General features: G+C 34.3%; 1 protein-coding gene across 2 annotated transcripts in view; it reads left to right on the top strand.

Moving 5' to 3' along the window:
* KCNA3 (potassium voltage-gated channel subfamily A member 3) overlaps positions 1-27613 on the top strand; it is a 106772-nt gene that overhangs the window by 18184 nt on the left and 60975 nt on the right. Inside the window, exon 2 of one of the 2 annotated variants that reach the window (XM_031967257.1) lies at positions 5487-12955. The exons of the other annotated variant lie outside the window; for it this stretch is intronic. The gene's annotated coding sequence lies outside the window, so the exon portion shown is untranslated. Of the gene's footprint in view, positions 1-5486; positions 12956-27613 lie in introns of those variants that run through there. 2 annotated transcript variants of the gene reach the window in all.

Below are 27613 nucleotides of genomic sequence, written 5' to 3'. Positions count from 1 at the left end.
ACTCTCGGGAATGCTGCAAGGTTGATGGGTCTGAAATAGTTTCCTTATCAAACATGCATATAGTTTAAGCTATTTAAAAAAAGCTGATTCCCAATTGGGGAGAGGAATCAAACATAGCTATAGTACATGTAATACTCAGGGGGAACAAAAACACAAGCACAACATAAGGCTTACCCAACTACTTTCTCCAGGATCAGCATTCTGGGAGAGACACAGAGAAACATTCATATCTAATTAAGACTCCCAGAAATTTCAAATAATGCAGCCGTTGCTTTCTTGAACCTTGGAGGCTTCCATGAGTTTTAATTGCTCCATGAAGGTAAATGAAAGACATATAGTAGAGCTCAGTAAATTAATTTACTGGTGGAAATTCCCAGTCTACTTTCTCCCTAAATCTCTCTATTATATCTGCCTCTTTATACCCATAATGATAGCTCAAGGGAGCTTCTCTGGGAGCAAATCAATGTTCTTCCTTGGAATATTGCTGGACCATCTCTCTTCTTCAAATGACATCCTTATCCCTTACTATGATGTTGATAGAGTGAAAAGCAAGTCACTAATTTAATAGTCAATTCAACAAACATTTATTCAGTATCTCTCGTTTTTGAGACAGTGCTAAGCACTGGAGGTAAAATGATGAAGAATAAAACTTCTGCCCTTAAGTAGCTTACAGTTTGACTATGGCAAAATGTCATGCATACAACATAAGTCTGCCACAAAGTATAATGGGAAGAGGAAAAGGGGATATGGAATAGAAAGAAAAAAGGCCATCCCAAGAAAGTGCTTTAGGGACATCTGAGTAGGTAGAAATTTTTCAGTCAAAGCAATCATGGAAGGTTCCATGAAGTAGGTGCCACATGAGCTTGATTTTGAAGGAAGAAGAGGGTTTCAAAAGAAGAAGATGAGATGGGAGTACAATCCATGTATGGGAAATAGCCTTCACAAGCATAAGCCCAGAACATCAAAGAAAGCTACTAATTCAGTTGAGATGGAAGAGAAGAATATAAAATAAAATTTTAAAGTCAGATGGAAAGCATGTTGCAGAAGGCTTCAAATTCCAGCTTAAGAAGTTTATGTTTTATCTTATAGGTTGTAGAGAGCCACTGAATCTTTTTGAGAAAAGAAGTGACCTGGTTGTGTTAGTGCACTGAGGATTATTTTGATGTCTGAGTAAAGAATGAATTGGAAAGGAGCAAAAGCTAGTTTAGAAAGACCAGTCAGAAGCCTATGACAATGGATGATGAACATCTGAAATAGGATACTATCAGTATACATAGAAAGAAAGGAATGAATGTGAGGAAATATGGAGGTAGAATCAGTATGAGTTAGCAACTGATTGGATATGGAAAATAAGAGATAAAGAGGGGTCAAAGATTAGGAGATTGAATTAGAAGACAATAAAGTTCCTTATAGCTTTTAATTTATGATTCTTAAATCATGCAGATAAAACTTTGTTTGCGTGAGGCTATGGTGATGCATCAACAGAAAGAGGGAATTTGAGAGGATGGATAGACTAAGAGGTAATGAGTCTTTTTGACATGTTGAATTCAAGGTATCATGAGAATATTTAGGTGCACATGTCCAACAGGCAGTTGTAAATGTTGTATTAGAACTCAGGAGAAATTGAGCCATATCTTTGTAGATAGATAAATAGGTAGGTAGGTAGATAGATAGATAAATTTTACATACACATACATACATACTGGATATTCATTTTCTAGATAGGATAATGACAAAGATAGCATATATATTTGAAATCTATAGATAGTTCATAAATTAAATGTTCATAGGTATTTTATTAGAGGAAATAAGCATAAACTAATTTGATACCTTTTTTTTTCCTATCACAAGGTGAAATGTTAATTAACAGAATTAAAAGACCGAAGAACCACAATGGCTATAATATACACCTTTGATAATCTGTAACTGAATTCTTCAAAGTTCACTGGGCAACAGCCTTTTTTCACCCTCCTGAGCCTCATGCTATTTATCTCTTCTGTAGCTAAGAGAGAGAGAGAGAGAGCTAGCTAGAGGCAAAGGTCACCCATGCTTTCACTTTATAAATGTGATTTTGTGCCAAACTTACTGGGCTTTTCCCCCCTTCCTTCAAAATCCCTAATTTCAATCTTTGGCAGTTTCTTTGTTCATTTACTACTATTTCAACTTTTTTTCCTTTTCTTTTCTTGCTTCTGTGGAATTATAGCAGTATTTCTAACCATAGCCTCCATATGTGGTCAAACCCTATAACTTATTTTCTCATTTGTTTTTAGATATTTCATTATTGTTTCAAAATAAAGAATCACATTCTCCCAATGGATATAAAATGGTGCATACTTTTTTATATAACAAAAGCATGACAGAAGTAATGTGATTTTGGCTCTACAGAGTTGGAAGAGCCATGATAAATGATTAGGGAGTTAAATAATGAGCTATAGTGGTGATATTCGAAAGGGTCCTTGGGCAATTATGAAATAGTAACCCTCTGACACTGCTTTTTGCCAGCTTAAATTTTCTAGGCATAAACAACAATCAGGCAATCCAAATTTTCCACTATTTACAATGAAAATTAGTCTGTTTATGATCACTAACAAGCAACTACTCCAGTCTTTTTCTCTTCAATTTCCCAGTGCAACCTTTACCACCCTCTCTCAGCAGATGGTCTAGACTTCCATTTAACTGATAGAGGTCATCCACTAGAATTCACCTCTTACCCTCCTTTCTTGACTTAGAAATTCTCTACATCTTTACTCATCCTCTCCTTTACTCCTCTCTCTGAGAAGGAGTATCCTTTTCTTAAAGATACATAGAAGACATATGTATCCTATGGATCTTAAGGATACATAGGATACATTTTTTTTTATCATCCCCAAGAATGCAGAAGATGAAATAATGCATCTGAGAAATAGCAAACAGTCCGAATGGACCATAATTCCATAGAGAGGCTAAGGCTAAAATAATAGGTTGTGGCTAGATTGTGAAGGGGTCTATTTGCCAAACAATCAAGTTTATAACTGATCCCAGAGGTTGTAAGAAACCAACAGAAGCTATTGAGTACAGAAGTACTGACATACTCAGATTTGCACATTAAGAATATCATTGGCAACCATGTGGAAGATGAATTTGAATTTGGAAAGACTTGAGGAAGAAAGACCAAAGCAATAATTCAGGCATGAAATGATGGAGAAGGCAATTTCAGTTGAGTGATGAGGTCAGAAAACAGATGAGAGAAAGTGAACACAATAAAATGTAGATGTCTTTCTCAAAGATTTTGGCTAAGAAAAGGAGGAACAACATCATATGATACTTTGAGGGGATGATAGGTCTAGTAAGGTTTTTTTTTTTTTAAATGGGGTATGCTTGGGTGTGTTTTTAGGGAAGAAAAGAATCAGTAAGGGAAGGATAAAGAATAGGGAGAAGAGAATGTTTGAGAGGATAATCTCTTAGATAATGTGGCAGGAGGTAATATTAAGGATTGAAGAAGGGTTAGCCTTGGACAGTTTTCATCAGAAATTGAGGTGAAGGTGTAGAGAATGAGGGATGATTTTAACATGCTTTGAGAATGAAGAAAATAGGTGAAGTGGTATCTCATGACAAATAATCTCTTTTCTAAGTAAAGTATGAGTCAGAGGTCTTCAGTCATGAGGATTTGAGAAGATTGTGTTATATATTCAAAGAGATACAGCTCCTGTTAGAAGTGGGACAGAAAAGTGATTAGGAAGGATTAAAAGAATGTCCTGACTGTGGTTAGAGCCAATTAGGATTAGATAACATACATTTGAAATGGATCTAGTCAGCCTAGCTACAGGATATTATTCTGTCTTCCACTGTCCCTCCTACTGGAATGTTCTTCCACCCTTTCTCTACCTGATAGAATCCCTAGCTTTCTTCCAAGAACACTTCAGGTCTGTCTCCTTCAGGAGATCTTTCCTGATCCCCACAATTGTTAGTGTTTCCTTCTCTCACTTTGTTTTTAAATTGCATATATTTTGTATATATTTATTTCCTTTTTATCTTCCTTTTACTTCTCCCCAGTAAATACCTGGAAGGCAGGTCTTCTTTTGCTTTTGTATTTGTAGTCCCTGAATTGTCCAGTTACCAATGGTTTCTAATGGTTGACATTATTCTAATGGTTGATACCATTCTAATGATTGACAATATATTGATACATGCAGCATATCCTTGGCTTTTTAAATTGGTAACTATATAGAAAGAATACATAATTCATACAATAGTTAAATTTCTGGAAGATATTTATAAATTAAATTGTTATAAACTAATTCATTTCCCATTTATTTCCATTACCAATAATAGGTAATTCACTTTATCTAGTTGATTTTCAGTTTTCTGAGGTTCCTAATATTTTAAGTTTGTTTCTCTGCTCTATCCTTTCTACATTCTTTTCATCAAATAGTTAATGATAATTACACACAACAGTCTTCATTTTTGCAATATGAATTATAATATTATCATTTGTTTCCATTTTTTGTAAGAGGCTTTGAGGAGTATTATTCACACTGAGACATTTTCTTATTTTAAAGGTTGGAATTATTTAAATTTCCTTGTAATAATAAACACAAATCTAGATATAGTATCCTTTAACATCTATTAACATCTAGACTGAGTATTTCCACAGTATTTGTTTTGCGAAATGTTTCCCTTGCTTGCTCCCCATGAAACTAATATGAGCATGGAATTTCTCTTGACTTCAAAGTCAGCATTGATTTTGTATTATCTCAGTGGGATGTGCCGAGGAAGGGAGGGAAAAAGGGGAGGAAGGGAAGCAAATGGAGAGAAAAGGAGGACATGAATGGAGGAAAGGAAAAAAAGGAAAAAGGGAGGGGAGAAAGAAGAAATGAAGAGGAGGGAGGGAAGGAGAAAGGTAAGAGATAAGAAAAGAAAAAGGGAGGAAAATTGAAGAAAGAAATGAAGGTGGAAAGGAGAGGGGGAATGAAGAAGTGAGAAATTAAGGAAGGGGAAGAAGGAAGGAAGGGGAAAGGAAGGGAGGAAGGAAAGAAGGGAGGGAGAAAAGGAAGAAGGAAAGAAAAGAAGAAAAATATGAAAAGGGGAGGGAGAATGAATAAGTGAGAAAGTAAGGAAGGGGAAGAAGGAAGGAAGGAAGGGGGAAAGGAAAGAAGGAAGGAAGGAAGGGAGGGAGGGAGGGAGGAAGGGAGGAAAAAAGGAAGGAAGGAAGGAAGAAAGGGAGGGAGGGAGGAAGGGAGGAAAAGGAGAGAAGGAGAAGGATGTTGGGAGAGAGGAAGAGAAAAATAGTGGTTAAGTGACTTGCTCATATACACACATATATTAAACATATATGTTGCATATTGTGTTTATAAAATTAAGATATTCTAACAATTTTTCTTTTTAGGGAAAGAAAAATTGGAAAGTTCTAAAAAAGAATTATTTTCTACTTTGTTTTTAAGCATGTTTTTTTTTTAAAAAAACAGAAATCTACAGTAATACTGTTGTTTATTTACTCTGTCCAACAGATATCTGAAGAAGCCTCACATAAGAGCTGTAGAACTGTACTGTGAACAGTAAGATATTCATTTTTTTTTCATCACATAAATCAAGAATGCAATGACTGTGATGGATGGATATCTGCCTGCTTGCACACGTTTTTGTTTTTATTGGCATAAAACAATTTTATAATTTACCTGAGTTTCCTAATAAGTGCATTATGTAGAGGGAACAGCCCTGAACCTGGAGGATTATCTTCAAATCATGTGCAATATAAGAGACTGATGAAAGACAAGAAAGAAAAAATATTATTTTTTACATCATTTCAAACTTTTGAATACTTGGTGAAATATAAGCATTCAGAAACTGAAAAAAAAAAGTGCTGCTAATAAAGAAAGCCTAAATGTTTGGTTTAAAAAGAACAACTGTTACTATTTTCTTTCATAATAAACCTAAGTATTGTCTTCAGTGCTAAGATATTAATGTTATGTTCTATTTTCTATGTACAATTTTATTTATAAAAGTATGTATTAACCAAAGGTTCTCTTATTTTTAGTAATCCAATTTCCATAAAGAAATAGTAAAGTCTATACTGTGCTCAGAATAAGGGCATTAAGGACAGACCTGCCTAAAAGAAATGTGCCTTGCTTTATGAAGCAAACTCTGTATATTCAGTTTTTTTATTTAAAACAATAAATTCACAAATTAATCTTGTCTTAATTTTGGACTCCAGTTTAGATATTAATTGTGCTAAACCTTATGAAAGCATGTATAGTATTTACTATGCTTTTCATCTTGACTAAAAAGAATAATATTTAGTTATAATTTAAAATAATTAAATACTTAATATCAGTTGCTCAACTGTTATTTTCCATAGGATGTTGGAAATGGAACTTTTGAGACAGAAGTAAATGCAGTATTTCACCTCTCTTTAAGAGTACTTTAAAAGTATACCTGGGAAAATTTAATTTTTAACATTCTTACTTTCTGTTCTTACAGTTTTTTAAGAAATGATTTTTTTTTTTTTGCAAAGAGGAGGCAAAGCTTTGTTTGAATAAGGATGACAGGTAATTGTAAAGTCGTTTCTCTTTTTGTGGCAGTTCACTTCTGGACCATCCTTACATGTTCACTGTGACATTTCAGCAAAATAGTAGCCATTTGTACATTATTTTATAGGCCTTATAGAAAGTCTATGTCTATGTAATATAAAGAAATCTATTTCCTCTTGCCCATAATTTTTTTTCAAACATATCTAGGTACCCATATAAATATATTCATTTTTTGTTATCTAAATGGCACATAAACTCACTTTTTAAAATGTACAGAACTAGAAAATGTTTATTTTGGCTTGAAAAATCGAGGCTTCATTTATAGTTCCTTTTGATTTCCTTTAGAAAGAACTATAATTGCAAAATTTAACTGTTAAAACAGTTGCTAAATTTGTTAAAGTCCTGTTAGTTTTACAGAATCTGAAATAAAAATCACTTGACTTATAGAAGCTATCTTAGATGGTGCAGTTGAAACTGAAATAGATGATTTAAAGCAACCATAAGCCCACTAACAGGAAAAATCAAGTGTAAAATGGAGATGACCCAAGCATGTGATTTTGTGCAGTCTCTTCATGTCCTTACATGTGGGAAAACCCACTGAAATAGCTGATCATCTCTTTCAGGGCAATAGTTTGAGCCTAGATGAGCATGAGAAAGTTTTTAAAAAGACTGATAATTTCTGGCAATTTTAGTGTAGAGGGCTATACTCTTTGAGGCATTTAATATTTAAGTGAATTTCACTTTTTTTCTCCCCTTCATTATATGATTGTTGGCCATTATAATTCATGACTTAGACAGAGGCACAGCCAGTTGGTCCCAGCTATCTTCGGATGGTAACATGGGAATAATGAAAAGAATACCTGGTACAGAGTCAACTAGCCCAGATTAAAATCCTGTCCCTGTTATTTATTTCATCTGTGTGATCTTGGATACTTCACTTATGAAATAGCAAACGTCAGTTTCTTCATGAGTAAAATGGGGCTTCTGACATTTTCATTACTGACTTACTGGGTTGTTGCATTAGTGTTCTGTAAACTTTGAAGTATTAAGTAAGTACAAGCTGGGATTCTTACTGGCCATCACAAAGTAATCAATTATGTAACTCTCCACATTAACTGGTAAGGAAATGAACAAACCATTTATACCATGATATAGACTTGTCCTCAAACTGACAGACAGGTAAAGATACCTATATCTAGATCTCCATCTCCATCTATATCTATCTCCATTTCCTTGTCTATGTAGATATCTATAGCAATATATCAGTTCATCTACATCTATCTGTATTTGTAGCCGTGTCTACATGTAGGTCTATGAAGACCTCTATGTAGACATCTATGTAGGTAAATATACATATAGACATCAATATGGATGAAGATCCATAAGTAGAGGTCCAAAAATTACCTCAAATATAGATAAAGCATTGTCAGAGTAACCTTATAATATTCTTGTCTGAAAAACAGTATCATGTTTCTGAAGAAATTCAAGCCTTATCTAAATTATCCTTAATTTTTCTTTGGAAACAGAAGGTTTACTATGTAAATCAAACAATTCGCTGAACTTCCTTATAAACATTTAATTCATTTAATGTATTAATATGTAATAGAACAAGTATTTGCCAACATATCTGATGATAAAATCAATATAATTGGCATGAGAAGGAGCAGCCCAAAGAAAGAGAATGAGAAGGGACTTGGGAAACAAAGGGGCTATGAGAAGAAAGATGGTTCCATATCCTTTCAGTGAATAAGAAGTGCAGAAGATGAAAAGATGGTCAGGATTATTTTAAAAGAGAAAGCAAAGAGCCTTGGGAATTCCTTTGTTTAAGGCATTTCTTGGATAAATAGATAGGGTAGGATTTAAATAAAGTTAGATAAAGGATTATTCCTACAATGAGACAAATGAGGACATTTTTCACTTATATTGATTGTTAACTCAATTTTGAAAGACATTTAGGTGAGCCCTAATGGATAACAAAATCAAATGGATGAATTTTTGGAGTGTAGTGCTTTCATATGAAGGCATCTGATAGGTTAGAATTCTGAACATATTATTGGGGTCTAAATGTGTAACACCTGTATGCTTGTAGTTCTTTCTGCATCAAATAATAATGATGATGATGAGATAGCATTTCTGCAGCACTTAAATGAATTCGAAACACTTTTCTCAGAATAACCTGTGAGACAACTAGGCTAAATACATATTATTGAGCCAATGTAGTCATAGAACTCCTTGTTCTCAGTCCCTTGACCTCAAGCTCAATTCAACACCTGTAGATAAAAAGCACTATCTCCTCCCTTATCACAGAACCCTGGAGTGGGGGGAGCCGAGATGCAGTTTCCAAATCCTATATGATCTCCATCTCATTGTGCCATGGTTGCCTCTCATTTGGAAAATAGGGAGGTATCTGTAGATCTCTAAGATGAGCTTCCGAAGGTCAACAAAAAGGAACAAATAATTAATACCAGCTTAGTAAGCTCTTACAGCAAACATATCACATAGTGGCCTAACCTGTGTGACTTCAGGCAAGTCACATAGCCTCAATCGATTTCCATTTCTTCCTCTATAAAACAATAGATCTAAATCATTGTTCTTGGGTGTCCCTAGCAGCTTTAGGATTCACTCTAATAATTCCAGAAGTTTGCAATGCCCTGAAAAACAATTTTGTCAATAATTTCTTATGTATTTTTGAAATCTTAAGATTCAAATTAAAGAAAAATTGAAAAAAAACATAAAGTATTGGGATGTAGAATTTCAAATTTGTAGAAAGGATAGAAATTCTTCTTAACTTTTTTTAATCTTCTATGACTGACCTACATAGCAGAAAAGGGAAGTGGGAAGTAGTTGGACCACTGATTTCATGAAAATAGAGAACTCTCCAGTGAGGAAATTCCCTCCACTAAGTCAATACTCCCTTAGCAATTTTCATGACCTAAAAAAAATATTTCACTTAATATCAAGAAAATGAAGATGGGATTTCTTATTTGGTTTAGTTCAGTTACATGTTAAGGTACTTTAAAATCCCTATGTGAAACACAAAAGATTTGCTAGTGAAAATATAAATGAATTATGCTTTAGGCAAGCCAAAATATTATATTCAAGAAGACAAACCAGGGAATTGTTATGGATTCTTTCCTTTATGTAAGATTTACCTTACGCTATCTTGATTCAATTTACACACAGGTCTATTCAGAGAATTATCATTATCTCCATTTTCATTATATTATCTCTCTCACTACAAGGGTTTCATAAATGCTTTATATCATCTATAACTTGACTGACAACTTTTTTAAGTTTTAGAATTAAAACACATTAGAAATTTTAATATTCATATTCTTATTTCAAAAAAATTTGGCAACCATGATACTTAGTGGTTCTAGTGTTTAAAGAAAAATGAAATAAGACTTAGTTGAATTTTGGACATTCTTATGTCACCTTACTAAAATAAGCACAAATATCTGTATCAAATATCAAATATATAATTTATACATTTTTATAACTTTATCATTGAATATTGATTTAAATATGCATATAAAATATTTATTTATACACTACCTTAAGCCTACTCTTTGACCAGTCATATACTCTTAAGACTTTACCAGACCTAAAGTAAATATATTTTTAAAATAGAATTAGTTGATCAGGCACATTTTTGCCATATATAAATAATGAACATTCTTTTGGTCCTAGTAACGGATATCATGAATTTTTAAGTAATCATGCGCATTTTATAAAGTCTTTTGACTCTATCAAAGGAGACCTGATTTATGACCATGCTCATGAAATATAGGTATATCGTGGACCAAATTGTGGTCAAGACTGATACCAATTTATTTAGAGTAACCAGTGGTAAGAAGAAGGGACATAAATGTATATGTTGACTTTGCACAATTATGTAATTAATTAGCTACACTGTTAATTGCCAACAACCTTTTCTGAAAGCTAGCCTTGTACTGTAGAAATAATTTAGAATTATTGAATGATGTTATTGATAACATCATTGAAGTAATTTAAATAAATGATCAATTAGTTTGAATAATTCAAGAAAGATCTTGGATTGTGATATTTATCAGGAGTTTATGTAATTTCATTCTATCCCCACCATTCAATAAAAAAGGAGGCAAATTTCAGTCACTGACTTTAAACCTCTATCACAACTGGAAATGTGTTTTTAACAGAGTGATTCACTTAAAAAAGATCATTTAGTCTGGCAAGTTTGAGTTCATGAATAATTTTTTTTTTCCTTTTCAGGTATGGCTTTGTGCTCCTTGTGTACTAATGTTACTGAACTTTGTTCATTCATAATAGAGTTAGTGAATTATGCCAGATTTTGATCCTAGTACATTGTATTCCTACTGTTCTAGCCAAAATTTGTGGTGCTTCTCATATTGAAGCTTAACTCATATTAATGTTTTCACAGTCTTGTTTCTAATGCTGAATTAGGGGGAGTTTTGTGAATTTATTTAAAGCTAATTGTCATTGTAGTTTTCTAAATAGACATAAAATCTTGTAATGCTGAATTTCAGACTAATGTTATCTTTGTGTAACCATAATCTAGTTCAGAGTATTGCCTTGTGAATTTTAACCGTATTGTGTAGTTTATATATTAGAATTGCCACACAAAATATTGTCTTTGACAGAAACTGATATAAAGGAAAGCAAATTAAGTTTGTACAACAAATATGTCTATGTAAAATGCTTTCAACTGAATAAAAGAGAAATTAGCCAACAGTTCCTTTTTAAAGGCCTATGCCAATAAATGCAGCATAGAGGAGGGCATATGCATGTAATTTACATAGATTAGAATAACAAATATATTGCTTCCATACTAGAACTTTTTTCTTTTGAGATGACCACTGTTACTCTTCTTGAACTTTGATAGAATTTTTGTCAGACATTCAAAAAGCAACCACCTTTGAAGTTTCTTTCTTTCTTTCTTTCTTTCTTTTTTTAGACACAGGATTTTATTGATGCTATTTTTCTTAATTTTGAGAAGATTTTTTTTTCTGCTAAATTACAGTATTAAGTTGAACCACAATGGAAAAAAAATCTTTGTGTCTATATATCCTTATTATGGTAAATGAATTTGATGTTTTATATCTATTTTTAAAAATCCATCTTAATAACTGATTTCTGCACAGTGAAAAAGATCAGTTTTGCCATCAATTCCATTCAGACATTATTATGCCTAGATGACTTTTCAATCTAATATTTTCCATCACATATATTTTTCAAGCTGTGCAGAGAAAAAAAATAACTTTCTCATATTGTTTTCTATGTAATAATAACTAGTTATACTGCATCATATTGAAAATCTGGTTAAACCTTTGTTGCACATAGAGCAAATCATAGAAAATTTCCCCCCAAATTTATCCCCTTTCCTCACATTAGAAGTTTTAAAAATCAATTTAATCTTTAAAAATATAACTCAGATTAACTCATTAAACTTTATTGCTAATCAAATCAGTAATATGTACTAAAATATCAAATTATTTAATTTTACTGGTTTTACCTTAGACCACTTATTTAATTTCTTAGTGTTCTAAACAATTATCTAAAACTATAAATTTCAGGTAGAGTGTCAACCTGCTTTGGTAGGAGAAGTTACCTGACCTGGGTGTTTTTCTTTGCCAATTAAATGAGATTTAATGTGTATCACTATCCTTTATTCATGTGAACATATTCATGGAACACTCCACATTTCTTCTAACTGTTCATATAAAATGCAGAGCCAAAGGTGTTATTTCAACCTTATTAACACAACCCTTTTTTTTTTTTTTGGTTAATGATGAGGTTTTACGATCACTCATATTAAAAATGTAGCCCATTGAATTGTTAAATGATGTTGTTCAATATAATTGAAGATGTTTTGCTTGTATATTATTATAATTCTCTAGAATAATTGATTTGCATCAGCATTGCTTTCCCTTTGTGAATCAACGATCTATGATATATGCTGTACTTTTAATGGCTAGTAATGTAACGTTACTGTGAATATTTTAATGGAACATGCATATTAGCTGAAATTTCAAATTTTCAACTCGATTTCATTTTATTTTATTTCATTGGCCAACATAGGTCAGCTACATAAATACTATTTTTTAGAATGAATAACATTCAGTTTTTGAGTAATAACCATAATCAATATATTCTAAATTAAGGTATAATACCAAATATATACCAGATATATCATTGCCAAGTTTATGATTTCCATTTTAAAAATTTAATTATACTTATGTCTCATATGATGTAAAGTAAAAATGAGATCTTACTTTCTGCTCATTAATTTCAATTCCATGATGACTTGCCTTTTTTGTTAATTAATAGTAAATATAAGTGAGTTTTGATTGTGTGGTTTTCAAAATCTGATCAAGTTTCTTTTGGTTTTCATTGAAATTTTGAAATGTTAAGTTATTTCATATGCAGAATTCAATAAAATAGCAGAAATACATCCTGTTTTATTAAGTATCTTTTCCAATGGATTGTGTTGAGAGAAGGGAGGGAGGGAGGGAAAGAGAGAAGAAGGAAGGGAGGGAGAAGAGGAAGAAGGAAGGAAGGAAGGAAGGAAGGAAGGAAGGAAGGAAGGAAGGAAGGAAGGAAGGAAGAAAGGAAGGAGGGAGGGAAGGAAGAAGGAAGGAGGGAGGGAGGGAAGGAGGGAAGGAAGAAACATTCAAAAATATTCCTTTACCAGTAGCTAAGAATTAGTCACTTGTAAGAATAGCTGCACAGATGCCTAAATGTCTCTGGTAATGTCTGAAGTCTCTGCTAGCTCTTTAGAGCTTAGTGACTCCCTCTTATTTTCTCTCTATGCTTCAAACTGTTGGCTGCCTCACAGACTTGTGAGAAGCATCATAATAAGCAATAGAAAGGTAAGCTATGAAAGTGTGTATTTACTACTACTAGCTGTAAACGAATGCTTTTCAGGTCATCTCTGTATCCTATGGTCAAATTAGTACTTCATAAAAAACAAATCAATAAACATTTATTGAGAACTTATTATGTGCCAGACTCTGTGCTAATGAGATGACAAAATCAAATAGAAAGAGAGGTAGTCAAGACATCACATATGTTTATCTGGGATTAGGCCCTGGTGACAACATTCAGAATGGTCAGACTTTAGTTACTGTATTGACCTGGAAACCAAGTAGAGGCTAATCCAATGTTACTTGATTGGGTTCTAACAAAAAAGGTCTGATTGTAGTTTTCTCCTTTTTTTAATTTGACAACACCAAAGCAGTGAATTTAGGTTTGGACATGGTTAAAGCTGGCCCTCAATTGTAAAGGTTCTAGTCACTAGCTACAATGTTGATCCTTATTTATTATCATTAATGCTCCGAACTTTTACATTTTCAAATGGAAACAGTATTGAGAAGCAGCATAGTACAGTAGCTAGAAAGTCTTCCTGAGAGTATAGTTAAGAAAAATGTAACCTCTGCTCCGGCTGCCATCTCTTTATCAGCACTATCTGTTGTACCCACAACACTTTTAAATAAAATCTAAAGATCACAAATCTAGAGATGGAAGCCATCTTGTTCAATACCTTCATTTTATAGATGATTAATATGAGATTCAAGAAGCTTATGAGATTTACCTGAAGTTGCTCAGGTTTCTTCTCTAATAAACTTTAGAGATTTTAAGACTTAATGACCCTATTTTCTCCTTTTTTAAAACAATAATAAACTCAGTAATCACTGGTAATGATGATTGGGAAGAACTGAGACACCCCAAGTGCAACTCCCTTTATGACTTTTTAAAAAAATATTTTATTCTGAACTTATGGTTAAGGATATAAAGACTTACATAAGAAGGATGGTGCAATATAAAGAAAACTTGTCTTAGACTCAAAAAATCCAAGTGTGAACCCAAATTCTAATACTGAATAGCTGGCCAAGTTTCAATTCCTCTTTAAGTTTTATATTCCTCAACTATAAAATGGGGACAATTATGTTTGCATTATCTACTTCAGGATTGTTCTGAAGAAAGTGTTTTTGTAAATCCTAAAATGTTAAGTTAATGTAAATTATCATTATAATCTAGGAACTAAAGATCCAAATAAAGCTTACAGTTAAGCCATTTTTGTTTAAATATGGACAGTGTACATATTATTTCACATCTCAAATAATTTACTAAGTGGAAACAAGAAGGGAGGAGCAGGTCAAGCAACTCCCCAGATTTCTTAATTTCCAAAGGTTCATGTGGCCTACACTGCAAGGCACTGTAAAATTTAGCACCTCAAAGAATGCCAAATCCTGATAAGTACTTAATACATGCTCTGGTTTAAGTTGATGAATACAAATCAGCTACTAGATGGCATCCCATTAATCTTCATGATGTTCCCAGGAGGTAGATGTCAGGTATTACAAGTTTCATTTATATCATTGTGCCAACCATGAAATAGACACCAGTGTACATGATCAGAATTCAAAAGCAATAAAAAAGTGGTAATAAAAATTAGGTGGAGACTCTAGGAGGAATTATGTATGAGCATTGTGTATGTGTGTGTGTGTGTAAATCATCTCTTTGGTTTCCATAGGAGTCAATATCTGTGGGAGAGCTGAAGATATTTGCTGCAGGGAAATGCTTGTTTGCTTATATTAGAACTGCAGTAGGAGGTAGAGAGAAATAGCATTTGTTAAAATGGATAACCAAAGTAATTTTACTTATGATAATGTGTCCTAGATTTAAGAAAAAATGATGAATTCTTGATATGGGAGGAACCTCTGGGATAACAGAAGCCCTGAGTTTGAGTTGTGGCTCTGATTTTCTCCCTTCAAGAGCCTCAGTTTCCTTTTCTGTAAAATGTAAATAATAACATACTGCCTACCTCAAGGGTTTGTTGTGAGGATTTAGATAAATAAAATAATATACTTTGTAAAATCATCAACTCCCATATAAATGACAATTGATTGTAATATTATCAGTATCTTATTGGTTTTCCCCCCTGGAGCATTTTCTACCACAAATGGAAATGCACTGTACTATAAAGCATATTTTGTGGCTGTTCAGTCATGTCTGACACTTTATGACCTCATTTGAGGTTTTCTTGGCTAAGGTACTGGAGTGATTTCCCATTTCCTTCTCCAGCTCATTTTTCAGAGGAGAAAAGTTAAGGAAATACAGTTAGTGATTTGCCTAAGGTCATGCAACTAGTAAATGTCTGAAAACAGGTTTGAATTTAGGCAGATGAGTTTCAGTGCTCTTAATCATACAACGATCCCCCCAAAAGTTCCCAAAAATGTTATTGAGGATGTGTCTGACAATAACTTCACTAAGCACCTGCCACAGAAAATATGAGTTCTTCTGCTTTGTCAAGGAAATCTCAAAGCTGTTTATAGTCTCCCTTTAAGATACCATTTTTTAGATCATTGGCAAAAAATATTCCCTGACCCAACACAGGAAAGAGTCAAATAAAAATGTAGGTTAAGATCAGATGGGTCTGAGGGATATTTGTTTATTGACCCAAAGGTAACTCATTCTTAAAAAATGTTTGAACCATATAAAACTAGCAGTACTTTACATATGCACAGTTTTGAAAGCATTTCATATATATCATCTAATAGAAATCTGATAATTTCATGCTTTTGATAATAATAGCTAACATTTTTATTGCACCCACTCTGTGCTAAGTGTTTTACAATTATCTCAGTTGATCCTCAAACAACTCTTGAAGTAGGTGCTATTATTATTCACATTTTATAGATAAAGTAATTAAGGCAGTTTAAGTGACTTTCAAAGACATACAGCTCCTAAGTGTCTGAGGCTAGATTTGAACTCAGATCTTTCTGATCTCAGGCTCATTGTTCTATGCACTGAGCCACCTAGCATAGCAAAGAGAGAGTAATTGTTGTTGTGGCTGTCATTGTAATCAAGAAATTGCGGTGAAGAGCAAATGGTCCTGGAGTAGGAGTTAGAAGATCTAATATCTTCCTCATTACCTCTATTTATGTGACCTCTATTTAACATCTCTGGGACATCTTTCTCATCAATGAAATGAGAGGTTTAAGTTAGATGATCTCCAAGTGTGTGTGTGTATGTGTGTGTGTGTGTATGTGTGTATATACATATACACAGAAGATGGCAGCATGTAACATGAATCTCCAAGAATATTTGAACAGCTAAAGCCCACAGACTAGGAATGAATACAAAGAACAATAAAAGAGGCTCCTAAAGATATTTTGGGGATAGAATAAAAGGGGAAAAGAATCATAATATAAGAAAATGGCAGAAAAGCTCAAGAACTATCTCCTTGATAATTTATTCTAGTTTTTTCCCCAGGAATAAACAAGCTTATTGGTTTTCTTTTGAAAATGTAATTCTATCCAGCATTATTAAGTATCTACTATATGCTAGGCACTGAGCATGAGATATAATGATAAAAAAAAATCAAAATTGTATTTCCTCAAGGAACTTACAACCTATTGAAAAAATATAACATATACCCAGACAAGTAAAGTGTTTAATCAAAATGGGCAACTAGGTGGCACAATGGGGAGAGTGTTGGGACTGGAGTCAGGAAGATCAGAGTTCAAATCTGAACTCAAGACACTCACTGACTGTGTGACCCTGGGCAAGTTACTTAAGTCTATTTGGCTCAATTTCTTCATTTGTAAAATGAGCTGGAGAAGGAAAGGGCAAAGCACTCCAATGTCTTTACCGAGAAAACTCCAAATAGGGTCAAGAAGAATCAGACAAAACTGAACAACTAATCAAAATAATACAAAGTAATTTCAGTAGAGAAAGAGGGACAATAACTGGGGCATTAGGGAAGGAGGGAGGTCCATCAGAAAAAGTCTCATCTAGAAAGCATCTGAGTTACATCTTGAAGACAGCTAAGAATTCCAAAATATGTATGTAATAAGGTAATAAATTTTAAATATGATCCTTCTCCCTACCAAGCCTGGCTCAACTTATACTTTCAATTCCAAATGTTAAATGTAATCAAGTTCTTTGAATTTTGTTTTACTTTTGCCTTTATATCCCAGCACTTAGGATATTGCCTGACCCAGAGAAAGCACTTCAGATGCTCTGATGACTGAGTTGATGATTTTGATGATTCGATGATGAAATTTGATGGTTAATTGAGGAACACAGGGGACCATGTGGACAAAGACCCAGGGAAGAGAGCTACCCCACTCTCCATGGTTTTCCTTATATTCCCAACACTGGTTCTGCAACTCTGTCTGTAGGATTTTTTTCTATGTGCTGGATTGAGTTCAGCTAGGTAGATTTGGAATTGGTGGAATTCCCAGACTCAAATAGTAGAGATTAATGAGACAGGGGGTGGGGGGGAAGGGGAGCATCCATCTAGAGAGTGGGCTCTAGTGTGATATAGGAAGGCTTTCTTTAGCCCTGTTCTGTTCATTGCTATCAGTGACTTGAATGAAGGCATAGATAGATATCATGAAGCTGGAAGGAAAAGATAATGTACTGAATAACAGAATTGGAATCCACAAAGATGCTGACAAGCTGAAAGAATGAAACAAATATATAAAAAGATAAAATTTTAAAAGAAGAACATATAAAGTCCTACAGTTTGGTATAAAAACATCTACTATATGAGTATTGGATAGGAAAGAATATTACAATGGCAAATACATGTATATATTGATATATGCATATAAAATAGAAATATATAGTAAAGCATAATTTATTATATATATGAATTATACATTAGATAATAAATTATATGCATATGGTTTATATAGTCACACACACACACACATATATATATATATATATGAATTCCCACTCCCACAGAAGGTATTTGATAAAGTTACATCTCCTCCTTAGAGTTCCAAGAGTATTCCTTTTTTTCAAAAAGAATTTTTATTTCATTAAATATGTTCCAATAACATGTAAGTAAAAACCTTTCTAACATTCATTTTTTAAAAAATTTGAGTTCCAAATTCTTTTTCTTCCTCCTATATCTTTCTACCCTATTAAGAAGACAATTGATTATGCAGATGAAAGCATGAAAAACATATTTCCATATTAGCTATGTTGCAAAAGAAAACACACCAAAAAAAAGAAGAAAAAATAAGAGAATAATAAAATTATATTTCAATCCTCACTCAAAATTCATCGGTTCTCTTTTAGTACTTAGCATTTTTATCATGGGGATTTTGGAATTATCTTGGATCATTATCTTGATCAGAGTAGCTAAGTTTTTCATAGTTGATCATTTTCCCAACATTACTCATACTCTGTACAACATTCTCCTAGTTCTGATCACTTCATTTTGCATCAGTTCCTGCTCATCATTTCTTGTAAACACAATATTGTTCCATCACAATCATATACCACAATTTTTTCAGTTGTTCTCCAATTGACAGACTCCTTCTCCACCAGAAAAAGAGTTGCTATAAATATTTTTGTATAAACAGGTTCTTTCCCCTTTTCTTTAATTCCTTTGGAATATAAACCTAGTAGTAGCATTGACTTAAAACCCCTTTGGCATAGTCCCAAATTTTCCTCCAGTATGGTTGAACTCGTTCACAACTTTACCAGCAGTGCATTAGTGTTTCAATTTTTTCATTTCCCCCCCAGCATTTGTCATTTTCCTTTTTTATGTTAGCTAATCTGATAAAGAGTGAGGTGATACCTCAGAGGGGTATTTGAATTTGAATTTCTCTAGTCAATAGTGATTTAGAGAATTGTTTCGTGTAACTATTGATAGCTTTGATTTTTTCTTCTAAAGACTGCCTGTTCATATCCTTTGATCATTTATCAATTGGGGAATGTTTCTTGCTTTTACAAATTTGCCCTCGTTCCCTACATATTTTGGAAATTAGGCCTTTATCAGAGAAACTTGCTATAAAAATCTTCCCCTCCAACTTTCCTGTTTTCCTCCTATTTTGGCTACATTAGTTTTATTTGTACAAAAACTTGTAATTTCACATAATCAAAATTATCATTTTACTTCCCACGACATTCTTTAGTTCTATTCCTCAAGGGATACTCCTAAAGAACCAAAGGTTATTCTCTCTTCCCATCAGCTCATGTCCCAATTTGTGTGCTTCCCACAAAATTATGTGTCAACAACTAATTAATCAGCCAGCCTTAAGTAACATTTGGAAAAGAAAATCTACTATAGTGATACAGTGAGAACAGTTGGTACAAAATTCCCTACCACCTCTGAAAAACAGTCAGTGACAATTTCTCACAAGTCAAACAGAGTCCAAGAGAAAATGGGCTCAAGTTTAGATATAACAGGTGGCAAAGGGGCATTCCTAGTTGCTGGAAGTCCTTTTCTCCTATTCATGAGCTGCTCAAGATATTCATCATAAGCATGTTATAATTTCTTTACTAAATTTCTCATATAGTCATGAGTCTATATTCAATATATGCTTGGTTCCCAATGGAAACACTGAAATCAGCTTGATCTGAGTATGCTACTAAAATACTGACAAGAAAATAGAAAGTCCAGGTCTCCAGAATCCAGAAGGTAATGAAGGTAGTGAAGGTAGTGAAGGTAGTGAAGGTAGTGAAGATGAGGGGCAGTTGTTCAGTCGAAGATCTAAGTCAAAGCTGGAATTGAGACCTCTCCTTCCCTCCAGAGCACTTACTTTTCAAGTAGACTAGCCCCAAACTCTACTTGTTCCAGTCTTTCAAACCAATCTGGTTACGTCTACCTTGATAAGTTATAAATGACCCCTGCAACTATAGCCAAGCTTCTTGGCTTTTCCAAAAGAATTGAAGGACATTTTGCTTTAACATAAAAGCCATAGTTGATTGATAAATGATTGTGATGTATTTTTATCCAATGAAGAGATAACAGGTTAAAGTAAAGTTTTCAACCCAACCCTTACAAACAGAAATATAATATCTAAGATGAGAGACTCCTGCTATATACTTTGCCCTGACCAAAGCATATGTGGATTATTTTATTCAGTTGAAAAGACAAACTGGAGGAGCAGTTGGTGACGCAGTGGATAGAGCACCAGCCCTGAAGTCAGGAGGACCTGAGTTCAAATCTAGCCTCAGACACTTAATACTTCCTAGTTGTGTGACCCTGGGCAAGTCACTCAATTCCAGGGGGAAAAAAAAGACAAACTGGAGCCTGTCTAGAGGAGAATAAGCATGTTGTTGAGTGGAGTATGTCATTGAAGAATGAGGTGAAGGACCTGGAAATGGTTAATCTGGAGAAAAGAGAACTTGGAGATTGGAATATTACAGTTATCTTCAAATATTTGAGGTACTGTCATTTGGCAGAAGAATTCAATCATTTTGACAATTTTCATAGGGAATAATTTAGACCAATAGGGACATTTCAAAGAAGCAGATTTCTAGCTTGATATTAGGTGCCATCATTTTACATTCTATATTCTATATTATATTTTAACCATCAAAACAATATTTTAACCATTAGAGTGGCTTAAAAATATAATTGGCCTCTTGAAGATCCATTCTTTTATGCCCCTGTCATAAAAGTTGCAAAGGGAATTCTTTCTCACTCTGAGATGCTATCATTTATTTGATATTTACAAAACCCTGTAAGATAGGTATGGCAGGAGTATCTATACTTTAGATATGAGACTTAGTGAAGTCAAATGACTTTCCTAGTCACACAGATAGTGAGAGGTAGAGCAAGAAAGAGACCTCAATTCTTCTGACCAAAGTTCTTTTTTTTTATTTATATCTATCCTACCTTTATCTACTCTCTAACTCCCTCACCCCACCTTAATTCAATCTCTTTGGGGAAATGGGAAGTATATGAAAGATCCTAATTTTTCTTCCTGCTTGTTTCACTTCATTATCAAAGCATTCAGGATGTTCTTTTGCAAAGGCAACAGAATAGCTTCCTGATAAACCAAGAATTTCTGGTTCTCTGACTCTTTGGTTGTTGGTTTTAATGTAATTTATTCAAATAAACAAAAAAATCAATTTTCTCTCTCTCCCACACTCCCTGGAAAAAGGAACACTAAAAAACACTTTTGTAACAAAGATGCATAGTCAAACAAAACAAATCGCTATGCATTTGATGCTTTCCATATATATCTATCTCATTCTGCCCTGCATCCATCATCCCTCTGTCAAGAGATGGGTAGCATGATTCCTCATCAGTATTCTGGAATTGGGGGTGGTCGTTTTGTTGATCAAAGTTCTCAGGACTTTCAAATTTGCTGGTCTTTTTTTATTTTATTACTTGTTCTCCTGGTTCTTCTCATTTGATTTCATTCTGTATCAGTTCTTAAAAGACATTCCAAGAAAAGAAAAATGGACAGACTCTGTAAATTTTGAATCATCTCTGGCTCTCTGCTTTTCCTTGAGGCAAAAAATACTTTGTGACTTTGGTTATACTGCTTCAGTGATCTGCTATAACTTTGAATTCAATTTCCTGTTTGTGTCACATTTTCCTAGATGATAGCACCTTTTTGTGGGGCCCCTATCAAGTGACTAACTGCAAGGGGATATCCAAGCATTGCCTTTGGACCCTAGTATTGAGGTAATACTAGATAATGGGGAATACTTTACTCTTATATCAATACAGGTCAGAAGGGGGTTTAAAAAAAGCAGCACTGTCACATAGGGATGTGCTTATTATACAGCCATGGCAGTACAGATGCCAATGGGGAATGGCATAGGTAGGAACTTTCCTCTCTTTCTTTCACCCAGCTTCACTAGTGACTAGATTATGCAGCAACTCACAAAGTGATCCCAGAACCTTAGAACCCCTCCAGGTTCAAACTTAGAGAGACTTTTAAACAAAGAAGACTGAATGCATCTTTCTACTGCCATTTTTCCTTCCTAATTTTGGGATAACTGAATAGTACAAAAGGGAAGTAATCTGGACACTTGAGCAATCACTCTTTTAGAAAGCTGTTTGGTATTCAAGAAACACTCAGGCCTTTACTCTAAGTCTTTTGAGTTAGAAACAAATACCAAATTTTGCCATAAGTGCAATTTTAACCTTACAATTGAAATCATTCTGATGATTTCTAACCCTCATCAAAAACTCTTCTAATCCCCAATTCATGTAAGTATTTTATTTGGACAAGAGCTCTTGTGTTGAGTTGTACAGTGTTTGCTCTTTGAAAGTCACACTAAGGGACATCCAGTAAAAATATATCCCGATTCATCAATGCATTTACATCTTCCAGTTTTTATCTCATGGATATTGTCCACAGAAGTCTACAAATTGAAGACCCAGGTCTCAAAATGCAAATCATTATTATCTCAAGAATTTATTAATGATACTACCCCACAGGAATGGAATCCTGAGATTAACTGTGAAAGAGAGTCTCATCTAGATACTGGTACCTATAATAACAGAGAATATAGTAAGAACAAAAGACAAAGTATTAACTTTGAAAGGTAGAAGAGTTTCCTTACTAGACTTCTTATCTTCTTTCATTAATGAAAGGGAGGAAGAGAAAGAAAAACAGGAAGAGAAGAGGAGAAACAGGAGACAGAAACAGAGAGACAGGAAGAAAGACAGGAGAGGGGAGAGAGGGAAAAAGAAGAAGAGGAAAAGGAAGAAGGAGGAAGAAGAGGAGAAAAAGAAGAAGGAAAAGGAGAAGGAGGAGAAGAAAGAGAAGGAAAAAAAGGAGGAGGAGGAGGAGAAAGAGGAGGAAGAGGTAGAGAGAAAGGGAGAGTAGCCCCACTTCAGTGCTCATCCTTAAATCAAAGGATTAAAGGGTCATTGATCTCATCAATGTGTGATGTGCCTACATTTTTTTTTCCTGGAGAAATGATTGTTAAATATTTATCAGCATACAATTATATACAAAAATTATATACAAAATTAATAAAAACTAATTTTAGGGGAAGTAGGATATGGAGGATCAGAAGCTTCAGAAGGTGGTATTTGAGATGACAAAATAAATAAATGATTCTAAAAAGAAAGGGGGGAAGCAATATAGTCAAAGCATTGGGGACAGCCAACACAAAGGTATGGAAATGCAAAATGGAGTGGGAAAATATGAGGAATAGCAAAAAAGGCCACCTTAGCTGGATTGTAGCATGAGAAAAGAAGTGATGTACATAATGGGACTGGAAAGACTGGGGCCAAGTTGTAAAGCACTCTAAATGCTAGCCAGAAAAAAATTGATTTTAAATTTTAGAGTTAATAGGAAGCCATCAGAGCTTATTAAGAAAGTGACATGGTCAGAGCTGTGCTTTAGGAAGTCACTAGCATCTGTGAGGATAATGAAGTGGAATAAGGCATCATTGAAAGCAGAGAGAATTAAGAAACTATCATAGATGGTCAAATAAGAAGTGGTCAGAGTCCGAACCATGTGGTTGTGATTGATGAGAAAGATATGATGGAGGTGGAGATAAGAAGATTTGGATACTGTTATGATATATGAAGTGAAGGAGGGTAAAGAATTTAGGATGATCCCAAGTTCTGGAAATGTTGATGACTGGAAGAATGGTAATATCCTCAATAAAAATAGAGGTGTATGGAGGAGATTGCGTTGGAGGGGAAAGATTATAAACTCTATTATGGACATGTTGGTTTTGAGATAGGGCATACAAGTTTGAAATATCCAACAACCAGTTGGACACACTAGCTTTGGAGAGAGACTACTGGTGAATAAATTGATGTTAAGAGCCATCAACATAGAGTCATAAATATCAACATAGGTAATTAAACCTTTGGCAACACTAAGTGAGAGAAAAGAAAGAGAAGACGGAATGGGATAGGGCCTTGGAAAACACCAATAGTTAGCAGATTTGGTTTGGGTGATGAACTAGCAAAGAAGACCAAGAAGGAGAAATTATAAAGTAGAGGGAGAACCAAGATAGAAACATGTCAAAAAAAAAAAAAAACAGAGAAAGGGCTGGAGAAAATTTCAAAGGAAGAGGGGAATTAATGAAAATCATAACCAATCAATTCTTGCCTTATATAATGGGTAGCATCCATTTCCTCCCATAATAGATCCCATAGTAGATCTACATAGCTAGTTGGAGGTGGGCACCAATGAGACACATGGATTATCCACGCTCATCTCTTGCTCTCACTACATGAGTAGCCCTCCTCCTCTCCCTCAATGATAGCTATCCCTTATGTCACTCTCCACACACAGGTCATAATTGAAAATATGCTACAGCCTACTTTCGCCCACCATGCCTTTCATGGAGCCCAGTAGTAAGATGTAATTAATGTAGTGTGGTATTGGTGATTTAAACAGTGACAAATTATAAGGATGCTACTGTAACAGGCTCCCACAGGCTTAAAAGGAACATTTGTTCTATCTTAATGATGGGTCATGATAACCATCCTTAGACATTTCTCTTTATATTTTTAAGTGGTTATCTGCCTTTCATCTGGCATCTGATTACATGAGCCTAGCCTATAACGGGGCAAGTTTGCTAACCTATTGTTTACATTTTAAAAGATTTTTTACCATCTATCATTTACCTGTTGCCAGAGATTTTTTTTAAACCAACCTTGCATTTAAAAAAATACTGATGCTTCAGTTGATATCTATGATAATTTACTTCTCCCAAAGAACTTAATACTGGGTGTTTGATCCAGACAGACTTGAAGTAGTAAGAATGGAAGGGTAGATCACTCAAGAAGAATTTCCCCTCCAGACTGCATTAAGATCCTGCTGTTTTTCAGGATTTTTTTTTGGTGGTGACCTTTGCAACCCCATTTAGGGTTTTTCTGGCAAAGCTACTGGAGTGGTTTGCCTTTGCCTTCTCCAGCTCATTTTATTGATTAAGAAAGTAAGGCATATAGACTGAATGATTTCTTCAGGATCACAGATCTAGTAAATGTCTGAGGTTAGATTTGAACTCGTGAATATGTCTTCCTGACTTAGCATTCTGTCCACTATGGCATCAGCTAACTGCCCCATAATGTATCCTAAGTACTCTACATTTGGGGATTGTACAAACCTTAGTTAACAACCTAGAATGGATACCTCATTGTTTGGGACAGATCAGAGAACAAGAGGCTAGACTCAATCACCTATGATGATTTAATGTTATCCTTCACTCCTAGCTTATTTAATCCTGGAATACATGACTTTTTATGTCTATTGTGTGATTTCTTCACAATAACCACAACCCTGAGAAGTTGGTAGAACAATCATGATGTGATTTCAATGCTTAAAGAAGTCCTCCACAAGGAAACACTTCCTATTAATACAAATTGGCAACTGTTGGCTATTATAAGATTACAACCTACATTCTTAAGTGAGTTGTCAAGATATGTCAGAGAAAATTGAACCTAACTCTGAGGACTGACCTCCATCCTTAATAGCAAGCTGCCCCTCAATGCAAAATACATTATCCCCATTTTAGCCTAGGTCATATGGCTAGTTACAATAATAGCCAACATCCATTAAGGTGTGCAAAATGCTTTATATAGTGTTACCTTAATTGTGCCTCACAATGATCATCTGAGGTGCATGCTATCATAGCCCCACATTATAGATAAAGAAACTGAGGCTGTAAACTACGGTCTGAGGTGGAATTTGAACTCAGGTCTTCCTAATTCTAAGCCCAGTATTCTTTCCACAGAGTCATGTACCTTCTTAGTAAATAGCAGAAGTAATACTTATAGAGGTTTTGCAATTTTCTAGACATGAACTCAAGCTTTCTGACTCCCAAGTGTGTTGTTCCTCCAATGACACTCAGATATTTTCATAGGAATCCGGAGATGATGCACAGATGTCTTGTGACCCATGACAATTCTGTAAAAGGCGTTTGCACATTACACAAATAAATTTATATTAAATAGATGATTTCAGATTTGTTTTCCTCATTCTATTATCTATCCCAAATATGTCCAGTTCTCCACAGAGACACACTTCGAGGAGTATGGTTTGCAAGCACCCAGCTCATCTTTGTGAGTCACTGTCTGATTCATCTTCCAAAACAGTTAAACCTTTCGTCTAATAACACTGTCCCTGAGTTCTCAGCTGGGAACTCGGAAGTGGGCCTGCAGCTGTTACACATCATTGTTACTGTTTAGTTGTTAAAAGCACATCAAGATTTTTGGTTTGGTTCGGTGGGGGGGGATGTTTTTTTTGGCAGGATTTAGGAAAGACTTGTAAATCTTTAGATTTATAGTAGGGAAGCAACGGTGAAGCAGGAGCTGAAGCTACAAGCCAATGCTTTAAAAATTACATGTGTTCTTGGCTCCATTTCTTCCACATTTCTATCTAGCTCTCTTCTTTTATAGAATATACACAGACAGAGAAGGGATATACTTTCACAGACTTTACATATTTATGTGTATATGTACATACATATATACACACATTTATATGTACACACACATATATAGGCAGAAAAATGAGTCATTTTTATACCTGTAAAAGCAAAAGGAGAGCATGGGGGGACAAAATCAATCAAGATTCCCTTGGGGCCTTCAACGAGGGAAGCTAAAGAGTGCTGGAAAATCTCACTATCCTCACTACTCTCACTGTATTTAAAAATACAGCTGAAAAGAAGAAAATAGTTAGCCATAAGGCAGACAGACCAAACACATGGTTCTCAGGGAATTACTCTTGAGCTGTTAGAATCAAAGGCAATATGGAGTAGTGGCTAGAGGGCAGATCTTGGACTCATGAAAAAAAATAATCCTTAATAATTGTAATGTTTGGGCTAGCTTTCTGGAGGACCTCGGGATGAACCTGAGTCCTTGGTCTTAGTGGAGAAGTGAAAGAGATAGGAGGGCCACCACAAGCCTGGTCAAAGATAGAATGTCTCATTTCTAGTTCTTCTTAGCCCTTGTATATCTTAGTACAGTTACATCATTACAGCATATTGAATATATGTGAACTAAAAATCATTATATCACCATACTAAGTACTAAGTATATGTATACTAAAGAACCATCATCTCATCAACCACTGAGTTAGCACCTTGTTTCAAGTATACTTCTCCAGAGTTCCAGCCCTCTACAAATAATAATAACTAACACAATAAGTAAAGGGCCTATGCTCTAGGCCCTTTAATAAATATTTTTACAATTACAATTATTTCACTTGATCCTCACAACAACCCTGAGAAGTAAGTGCTATTATTATTCCCAGTTTACAGATGAAGACTTTGAGGCAGACAAAAGTTAAGTGACTTGCCCACTGGATTTGAGCAAAGGTCTAAATAAATGTCTCTTACCTTGTTAGTACTTTAGCTAAGTATAGTAA

This window comes from Sarcophilus harrisii, chromosome 4 (assembly GCF_902635505.1).
Source record: "Sarcophilus harrisii chromosome 4, mSarHar1.11, whole genome shotgun sequence".
NCBI lineage: Eukaryota > Metazoa > Chordata > Mammalia > Dasyuromorphia > Dasyuridae > Sarcophilus > Sarcophilus harrisii.
The sequence above is the reverse complement of the archived record's forward strand: the minus strand, read 5'-3'. Positions and strand labels throughout refer to the sequence as shown.